Source organism: Bidens hawaiensis, unplaced genomic scaffold (genome assembly GCF_021521415.1).
Source record: "Bidens hawaiensis isolate Kalapana, Puna unplaced genomic scaffold, B.hawaiensis_p1.1 tig00017033_1, whole genome shotgun sequence".
Classification (NCBI taxonomy): Eukaryota; Viridiplantae; Streptophyta; class Magnoliopsida; order Asterales; family Asteraceae; genus Bidens; species Bidens hawaiensis.
The window spans coordinates 107,675-118,504 of NW_027492575.1; the positions used below are offsets into that span (position 1 = coordinate 107,675).

A 10,830-nucleotide genomic window follows, 5' to 3' on the forward strand; every position below is an offset into this window, starting at 1 on the left:
TTCAAACGGTTTATCAAGTAAAATCAGTTAGGTGTGTACGTTAGCCCAAAACTTGAAAAGAGTAAAGTGGGGCATCATGAACTCACATGACACGAGACACAAAGTCACCACGAGCTAGAGAACCCCTAAGTATTCCCACAACTCACACGCCTGTCGGATTATACACAATTATTACTAACGATACCGAAAGGACTCGTTTATCCTACAAGGCGTTTTAACATGGTTCGAGTTACCTAAAGCCTCGACCTCACCAAGTTCAATTATAATAGCCCCCGATGCCTTGTATATACCAAAACAACCCTTAGATACTCCCGGGAATAAAGAATTCCCAATTTACCCCCGGGAGTTGCTAGATGAGACGAATATGCGCGTTTATGAGTCGTTTAGCACTTAACCACCAACTCAGCCCCGTGTGGACTAATATTAATAAATTCACAGCCAACTAGTCCACACGAAACTACATGAGTTGGATGGGTCGGTAACTCGCAAGCACAACGCACTAACTATCAAATAAACGCGAATTCGCATTGTACCGACCTGTTTGAGTAACCGACAACCAATTCAGCCCCAATACTTAAAAAAAATAATTTTCCAACAGCCCGTACATCAAACTGAAGCTACCCGAATTGAATTGGTCGTTAATTACTTCAACCCTCGTGTTAAACGCAATAATTCACTATTCTAGACAACCGAATACTAGCTTTCAATCTACCACTAGTTGACCAATCAAACGAACATGAATGCACACGATTTTAAAGCATGATATATTGGACACACCTAGGGAGATTATGGAGCAAAAACCCCAATCACCTCAGCCCCGAAACTGCTCAAATGGACAGCCACGGTAAACCTAAAACAAGCGATTTATCGATCAATACGCGAGATATAAACATGAATTAGGGTTTAAAAGACTAGTAGGGATGTAGGACTAACCTTGAATTAGTGTTTTACACATTAATCTTGGCTGCAAAAAAGAAAAACGAGGGTGGGGAGCTGCTGCTGCTGCTGGTCCGATCGGCTAGAGAGGAAGAGAGGGCTAGGGTTTTTTGTTATAACATAAAAATATTACACTCTAGTCCCTTGAGTTGGAAGGATGTAGCAACTTGGATGAAAAGTAAATTAATTTAACATACCGGAACGACGAGAAGGTCTCCGAGGAATGCCGGCCAACTTCCGAGAGATGTACATACTTTACATGCTTTAAATCAGTTAACTGAAATTAACGGGCGTTACATGTATAATATAATATAATATAATATAATATAATATAATATAATATAATATAATATAATATAATATAATATAATATAATATAATATTATTTTATTTTATATTATATTATATTATTATATTATATGTTTGCCATTTTTGGAGTCCTGCGACGCTCATTTGCGACGTTCGTCGCGGGTCGCAATTAGGGCACGCACTGCAGCCTCCGCGACCTGTTTTTTTTAGGTGTCTGCTGACTGGCACGCACTGCAACCTCGCTAGGGGTTTGCAGACTATTTTGCCACCTACTTCCATAGGCAGGCACGAGGGTCATTGATGGGTCGCGGGTACGTCACCCAGCTTGCGATCTCTCTGGGCCATGGAGCCCTAGTGGACGGCCTGGTTATCGCCCCGACCCCTCCGAGCCCGCTGGACCGCGTCCGTTGCGGCAGAATGCACATTGTGCGTACGTTCCACGGGCCCCAAGGCCGCTATGACCGACTAGTGGGGAGCACTACAACCTCCGCGACCTGTTTTTTTAGGTGCATGCTGACTGGCATGCACTGCAACCTCGCTAGGGGGTTTTGTAGACTATTTTACCACCTACTTCCATAGGCAGGCACGAGGGTCATTGATGGGTCGCGGGTACGTCACCCAGCTTGCGATCTCTCTTGGCCATGGAGCCCTGGTGGACGGCCTGGTTATCACCCCGACCCCTCCGAGCCCGCTGGACGGCATCCGTTGCGGCAGAATGCACATTGTGCGTACGTTCCATGGGCCTCACGGCCACTACGACCGACTGGTGGCCGGGCCGGGGGCACGTGCCCCTTACGTCCCTATGTCTTTAGTCCAGCCTCCCCACTTGCGGCACCGGAGGTGCATATCGTTGATGAGCCTGTCGACGCGGGGGAGGGGGGCCGTTGGGGGATTCGGACGACGGTGGTGACGGACATAAGGATCCGGGTGCACATCAGGTACATTTTAATATATTATTGTTTTACTGTTTCTTTTAATTCGTCTGCTTATTAAACGTATTTTTATTGTGTTGTTGTTAGGCGCCGCCACAGCACGTTCCACGCATATATCGCGCAATGCGTTTGGATCCCGCCACCGACGCCAGGTTGCAAGCCGTTGAGCTTCGGTCACTGTGCACGGAGCAGGGGATGATGCAGATGTCGCGCCAGATTAGCTGGATTGTTCGCTATCTGGCAGCGCAGTAGTCAGGAGAGCACTACCACGTGCCCCCTCCACCCCCTCCCTGTTTTGACCACGAGGCGAACATGTCTGGCGTGAGATGCGGACGGGACAACGATGTGGATGCCGCCGATGAGGGTTCGAGGGCTAGGCGCAGGGCAGAGGACGGCGCCGACGTTGGCGACGCGGCGTTCAGGGCCCCCCGACGACGCCCTCGACTTCGACTTTCTGTAGATTTTTATTTACTTTTATTTGTATACTTTATCTATATAACACTGGTTTTGGTCACATATGTGTTAATTGTTTTGACCGAACTTTTACCAAACGATTTATTTATTTCATTAATTTAACATTAAAAACATAAAAAACAAAATGACACACAACTTTACATGCAATTTCGTTAAATTGTTGTGTTACGTTAACTAATTCAGAATGTCAATTTTCCCAAATAAGCCCTGCAACTGAACGCCCTTTGTCAAATTTTGAATAATAATAATTAATAAATAAATAATATTAATAATAATAATAAACAAAATAAAAGAAAACAAACAAAAAAAGAGAAAAAAAACATAATAAGACAAAATTGGTGTGTTTTTTTAAAAACACCACTATACGCGACGTATTGGTCGGTTTTTTAGTAATTAGAGAGATGGCTGTAGAAAATCCAATAACATAATGGTTAAAAAACGTACTTAAAAACTAAAAAAAAGAAATGTGTATAGAGCTTGACTGATTTGATAGACCGTGTCAAATGGTTTTAGAGCAAGCTTGAAAACTAGAAAAGTCTCCTAATAAAGTGTGTAGAATATAACTGTTGACCATGGATCTTACAACAACCATTAAAGGTATTTTGGAAAAACCCATTACTTAAATACACATATACCCTCATTCACTATCATTCACGTTTTTTTACCACGTCATTTCATCACTAACCATCATTAAACCATGAAAATGTCATTCATTCATTCCAATTCATCATTCAATCATTTTATATTTTATTATATTTTAAACTAAATTAACTAAACTCATTTTCAAATAAAACATCGTAATATAAAATAATTAAATAAAAACTAAATTAACATTATTTTTAAAACTTGAAAATACATTAATAAAAAGAATACATCATTGATAAAAAAACCATAAAAAATAAACTAAAATACTAAACTCATAAAATTATAAAACTAACCCTCCATATCTATTTCGTTGGTGTCGGAGTTATGATGTTGAACCGGAGTCGGGGCTACAACCGCAACCACAAACATGGGATGATGTTTTATAACATCCCACGTGGCGATGTGATTAAAACGTTGTTCATATCTTGGGCTTGGTACTGACGACTCACCTCTATAACAATAAATGCTTTTGCTCCGGGCAGCTCGGCACTTGTCGCTACGTAGAACTACTTGTATTTCATAACCCTGGCTTTCAAATCTCTCCACGTTGCTCAAATTTGATGTTTATTACGATTGGCTACACGATCATTTTGTTGCTAAGCGACTGCAACTACTGACCAAAAATGATTTTTCAACTGTGTGTTGTTGTCTGACAAGTGAATCCAAGTGTGTGTCATCATCGGTCCATGGAACCGGTCGTGCTCTCAGAGCCATTTGTGGAAAATTAAATTTGTTGGATTTTGAGAGAGTAAACTGGATGAAAGAATGAAAGTTTTTGAGTTAAAATTTGTTCAAAATGGGTTAAATTTATATAGTAAAATTTAGTTAATTTATTTTTTCTTAAATTGGACCATTAAATTAAAAGGTCAAATATATGACTGTTGGAGACTCAGGACGGGCGGCACCACTACCCCACTCGGGATTGTTTTCCTTTTGTACCGAGCCCCACAAGGCGGTGTTCCTGCCAGTACTGAGGCGGCACCGAGCTCCATCACTCCATCCACCCTTTACCCTTATACATCATGTTTTGGGAAAAGAAAAGGGTGCACACGTTTAAGAATCATTTGTAGCAAGCGTCATTTGGAATTTATTTACAACTATTGAAACAATTATATATATATATACAATTAGCAAGTTTTATGTGCATAAACATGTGTACATTATGTATCAACTATCAAGTGTGCTTCAATATTTTCTTTTACTTTTACCCCCTATACATTTTATCCTTTACAAGTTTATCACAAGCCATTTTTCATTTTTAATCCTAATATTTTATCATTTTTTACTTTGGTCCTCAATACTTATCATCTTTTAAAATTCTGGTCTAAATTTGTGAGTTAACACGTTGCAATGAGAGTGTGTGAATCAACGTCTTTACGTCAAAATTTCCCCGTTCAATGTTTCGGTCATAAGTCAACATAGTTATTATTATGTTTTACGTTTCGGTCTAATTTTTCGTGTTAACATACCACAACAGGCGTGCGTAGTTGAACGTTTTCACATCTACTTTCATTCGGTTTACCAGTCTCGCCGCGAAGCGTGGGCCCAACACATATATCAACACACAGGTTCAATAAAATGTTTCGACGTTACCTTTTTCATGGTTTTACGCCCCCACCGCAACGCGGGGGCTCAATACTAGTTAAGCAACAAATAGCAAATTAGAGTGTCAACAGTTTGTTATGATATACTGCTCAAGAGTCTCTACATAACAATCATTTTTTGGGTGCCTTATTCAATCCACATCTTAACAAAATAACCAAACACGTAATAGTACAGATTGAGAGAGCATACAAAAACCATTCTTGAGGTGTGTCATAATTGGACACTCTACATGAACACATAAGCACATACACAATTTATTTGGTAAAACGCATATCGGACCCATATAACATGAGGAAAATCTCACTTGGCCAACCAGTGAAGAAAGTCTTTACGCCTGTTGATCTTTTTCTGCAGCTGAAGAAGCCTGTATAAAAAGAGCCTTGGCTGTTGGTGGGCAACCAGGGACATAAATGTCAACTGGTACAATCCTATCACAACCCCTAACAACAGAGTATGAGCAGTGGTAGTTATCCACCACCATTTGCACAGCTTCCCATTGAGATCACCCACCTTGGCTCAGGCATATGATCGTACACCCTGCAACAATACTCACTCGATTCACCATTTCAAACCAACAACTGTTGACAACATACCCCGTCATACATCTAAATTTCAACATGAAATGCTTATAAATATATGATGGTCTTTTTGATCATTTTATCTTTCACATGGTTAAATATAAAAATACTTGGCTACACAAAAAGCAATAATACAACAACCTACAGAAGCACATCCATGATATATCTCATGTAGCACATCTTACTAAATTAATGGTCTGATTTTGATTATTCGATAATCAAATATCACATAATCAATATGTATATAACTGCACACGAATAACCGCCTAATTATCATGTCAAAATGAAAGTTCACAGATTTACAGCTACAAAATTCAAATAATGTAAACGCCTAATTGTTATACAGAACCTCCACTACTCATCATAAACATTTTCACCTTAACAATATAACATCATTCTCCCAGGCCCTCTCCTTAAAACTAGTAGTAAAAATGTGTAAAATGTAAAACATGGCCAGAATCACTGGAAGTCTGGAACCGAACCAGTCATCGAAACAGGACCAGAATAAAGAATTAGACATGAACAGAACTGCAAACATGACCTCAGTTTGAATCCAACATTGATCTCAAACACAACCAGAAATCAAGAATCAAAACTGCAAACAGGACATCGACTTAAAGCACCCAACTGCTTGCTTGGACCTAATCACCTAATGGATGTGAGAAATCAATTCTTCTTAAGGTATTATTTCCATACTATACCTAAGTGATACTTCTTCAACTACCTTTACACATATTTGACCATTTTTTATGATACATATATTTAGAAAACACAGAGAGTGACAAATAGCAGTACATTGGGCAGCACCTGTTCAATGTGTTCTTGATTCTATTGTGTTTTGATTTCTGTAGACCGCTACCACGACTAATAACTTTGTATTTATTTGATACAGCTTGGAGATAGTGCAAATGATGAACTCAACATGATAGTGCCTGACACACGCTTCTCATTGTCGGTCGATGCTTAGGATCTGTGAGAATGCAAGCTAGTGCTACATTACAAACAACCATAATTTCTTTTTCAATCGACCTATCTGTTGGATAAGGGAGTCCCTTGTCCAATAAATTTTCCAACATTGTACCATCACCAATCGAATGGTTCAGGGATGAGAGGAGGTCACCAGGATGCTTCCCTCCAATAGTCTCAAGCGCCACCACCCCAAAGCTATATACGTCACATTTCTCTGTTACAATCATGCTATATGCAAGCTCTCCATGACAAGTAAATACATCAAAGGATTATTAGAATATTTCTAATTATTGTAGGCATAAAAGAAGTGCAAGATTAGATAGGAATACCTGGAGCAATGTATCCCAAAGTTCCTACAATTACTGTTTGGTTGGATGAGTCCGGGTTGAGCAATCTGGCTGCTCCAAAGTCAGCAACAAATCCTTCCATTTCTGAGTTCAAGAGAATGTTGTTGGTTGATATGTCTCTATGAACGATTGGAGGGATGCAATCATGATACATATATGCCAAAGCATGGGCTACATCTTTGATAATGTTGACTCTCCTCATCCAGTCCACTTCAACAGCTAATTTGATGTCACTCAAGGCACAAAATAGGCTTCCCTTTTCCATGTATTCGTATACAAGGAAGTTGCATTTGGTATGCAAACAAAAACCATACAGTCTGACAATGCTTTTGTGTCTTAAATTGGTCAACATTTGGACTTCATTCTTGAAACTCTGGTTGAATGCCGGTTGCTCAGCTTCAAAACGATGTAGTTTTTTCAAAGCAAATGTTTTACCGTCAGGCAGTTTGGCTTCATAAACACTACCATAGCCACCGGTTCCAATGCAGTATTTGAGGTCAAAATCCTCTGTAGCGGTGATGAAGTCTTCATACGCAATCGCACCATCATAATTCAATATTGAACAAACATTTCCATGTTTCTTTCTTTCTGGCTGGATATTATTTCCGCTAGCCATGCAGATTTTGTAGCACACGTAAACAAGAAGCAATAAGCAAAGTCCCACAATTATGGGAACAAAAGTGGTTAGATGGCGACTTGTTTGTTTTTTAGCATATGTTCTTTGGAGGCTGATTGCCCAATAAAAGCATTGCATGACCATCCAATTTTTGTATCCTGTACTGAAGAATGATCAGGCATGATTGCAGTCAGATTATTCAGAGACAAATTTAAGAACTTTAAATACCATAACTCAAACTTATGAAGTTCTTCTCCGACAAAGTTATTACTACTAAGGTCCAAGTACTCTAAGTCATTGCAAGCAAGCAGACTTCTGATAGCTCCAGTCATATGATTCATAGAGAGGTTTAGATACCTTAAATAACAAGCATTGCACTGAAACGATACATTTCCTGACAAATTGTTTGATGAAAGATCAAGGTAAGAAAGCTTTCCAAGTTCAGGATGAACAGAACCCACAAGACTATTATGATTAAGGTCAACATGTTGTAAGTTCCATAAACTTGCTATATCTAGAGGTATGTGGCCACTTATGGAATTCATGGCAAGGTTTAACATTTTCAATTGAGTTAGATTACCAAAGTTTGAGGGAAGTGGGCCGTCAAGACAATTGACACCCAGATTCAGCGTTTGTAGGTTTTGTAAATTAGTAATTTCCTTTGGGATGGATCCATTCAGCTGATTTGTGCTCAAGTCGAGGACGGATAGATTGGCCATTGAACCAAAAGAGTGTGGGATTGGACCAGTAAGTTTGTTCATTCTAATGTCCAAGTAGTTCAAGTCAACGCAGTCACTACTTAGATTAGTGATATCTCCTGTCATCAGATTCATAGAGAGGTCTAGATGCAGCAGACGACAGGGATACTGAAACGGCACGTTTCCTGTCAACCGGTTTGATGAAAAATCAAGGTAAGATAGGTTTCCAAATTTTGGATGAACATGACCCACAAGACTGTTATAATTAAGGTCAAGGTGTTCTAAGCTCATCATATTTGCTATATCTAGAGGTATGGGACCACTTATGGAATTCATGCCTAGGTTTAGATAATGTAACTGGCTTAGGTTACCAAAACTTGAGGGAATTGGACCGTCAAAATTGTTGTCACCCAGATTCAATGATATTAGGTTTTGCAAATTACCAATTTCGTTTGGGATGGATGCATTGAGATGATTTGTGCTTAAGTCTAGGTGTGTGAGATTGAGCATGGAACCATAAGATGGTGGGATTGGACCCCTAAGTTGGTTATTACTAAGATAAAGGTATTTTAAATGGGTGAGATTGGCAAGGGAAGCAGGTAACTCACCACTGAAATTGTTCATAGAAAGAGAAAGTAATTCTAAATGGGTGAGATTTGAGAGCAAACCAATCTGCTCTGGGATGCTTCCTTCAAGACCACAGTTATTAATAAAAAGGGTATCAAGGTTTGGAAATGAAGACATGTCAAGGCTTCCCAGATTGCCTTCAAGCTAATCATGATCGTAAAGGTATATATCTGTGACACTTCCTGCTTCATTGCAGGAGATTCCACCCCATGTACAATGATTAGTATACTCTGAAGAAGCATTTACATATTGTGCCACCAATTGGTTGCAACCAATGCTTTTTCTTCTAATGATGATCTGTTGAAATGAGTGGCAGTGGTTTGCGATAACACGAAAAGGAGGATCATAAGAAGAAGACGAGTAATAGTATTAGTATTAGCATGCCACATTATATAAATATTATTTATTGCTTATTTATCTATAAACTGAATGAGTGTGGCTTTATGCATTCTCAAGTGTTATTGGATATATAACATATATATGCATTCCCAAAGCCGTGTAATTAACTTTGGAAGTCAACGACAGAAAGGAACCTTTAGTCAACATTATGTCTTTTTTTTCAAAAATTTCTAACCCCTTTTAAGGGTTGAATGCACTGTATCCATAGTGGTCCTAGTTAAAAATGACCTATCATCTTACGTAATATAATTCACAAACACCATAGCAATTGCTAGAAAGAGAAAGGTATTTCAAATTGACGAGACTGGCGAGGGCAGCAGGTAACTCACCACTGAAATTGTTCATAGAAAGAACAAGAGATTTTAAATGAGTGAGATTGGTGAGGGAAAGAGGTAAGTTACCTGAGAGTCGATTATCCCAAAGTATAAGATATGCGAGATTTGAGAGCCAACCAATCTGCTCTGGGATGCTTCCTTCAAGACCGCATTTATGAATAATAAGGGTATCAAGGTTTGGAAATGAAGAGAAGTCAAGGCTTCCAAGATTACCTTCAAGCTTATCATGATCGTATAAGAATATCTCAATGACACTTCCTGCTTCATTGCAGTAGATTCCATCCCAAGTACAATGATTAGAAGCATTTACATATTGTGGCCACCAATTGGTTGCAACCAAGGCTTTTCCTTCTAATGATGAATTGTTGAAATGAGTGGCAGTGGTTTGCGATAACATGAAAAACAGGATCGTAAGAAGCAGATGAGCAATAGTATTAGTGTTAGTATGCCACATTATATAATTATTATTTATTGCTTGTTTATCAATAAAAAGAACGAATGTTGCTTTATGGATTTAAGTGTTATTGGACATATAATATATAACTTTGGAAGTCAACGACAGAAAGGAACCTTTAGTCAACAACATGTCTTTTTCCCAAAAATTTCTAACCCCTTTTAAGGGTTGAGTCAATGTTGTAGTTGGACTGTCTCCACAGTGGTCCTAGTAAAAAATTAATCTGTCATCTTACGTAATACAATTCACAAACACCAGAGCAATTAAGAGTTCAGATAGCGTAATGGTCACTTTGTTGTCTTTTTAACAAATTCCATCACAAACAAACAGATTTACAACATTCTCACTTTCACATGTTACATAATGTTTTGGTTAATAATTTGAAGATAATAGAAGATTGTAATAATGCTTTTTCTTAATATATGATTTACCTTTTTCCTAAATATAAATGCATATACTTTTCTTTAAATAAAATTTCTTAGCCAACATGCTTGAAAACTAAAAATTTATCCATAAGGTGTGTAGAATATAACTGGTTGACCATGGATCCGCCTTACAACAAACATTAAAGCGTCAACAACAGTTTGCTGAGATATTTTGCTCATGAGTCTACACAAAACAATCATTTTTGGATGCCTTATTCAATCCCCATTTTAACAAAACAACCAAAGATATAATATTACAGATCAAAGCATACAAAAACCATTCTTGAGGTGTCTTGCTCTCTACACGAACACATAAGCACATACACAACTTATTTGATAAAATGCATTTCGGATGCACATAACCCGACACAGATCTTACTTGGTCCACCAGTGAAGAAAGTCTTTACACCTGTTGATCTTTTTCTGCAGCTGAAGAAGCCCGTATAAAAGAGCCTCGGCTGTCCAAACAATTACCAAACTA

At 38.6% G+C, this 10,830-nt stretch overlaps 1 pseudogene; it reads right to left on the reverse strand.

Annotated features, from left to right (window-relative positions):
• Positions 1-6,197: 6,197 nt before the first annotated feature.
• On the reverse strand, positions 6,198-9,924 carry LOC143552750 (leucine-rich repeat receptor-like protein kinase PEPR1; annotated as a pseudogene).
• Positions 9,925-10,830: the final 906 nt, after the last annotated feature.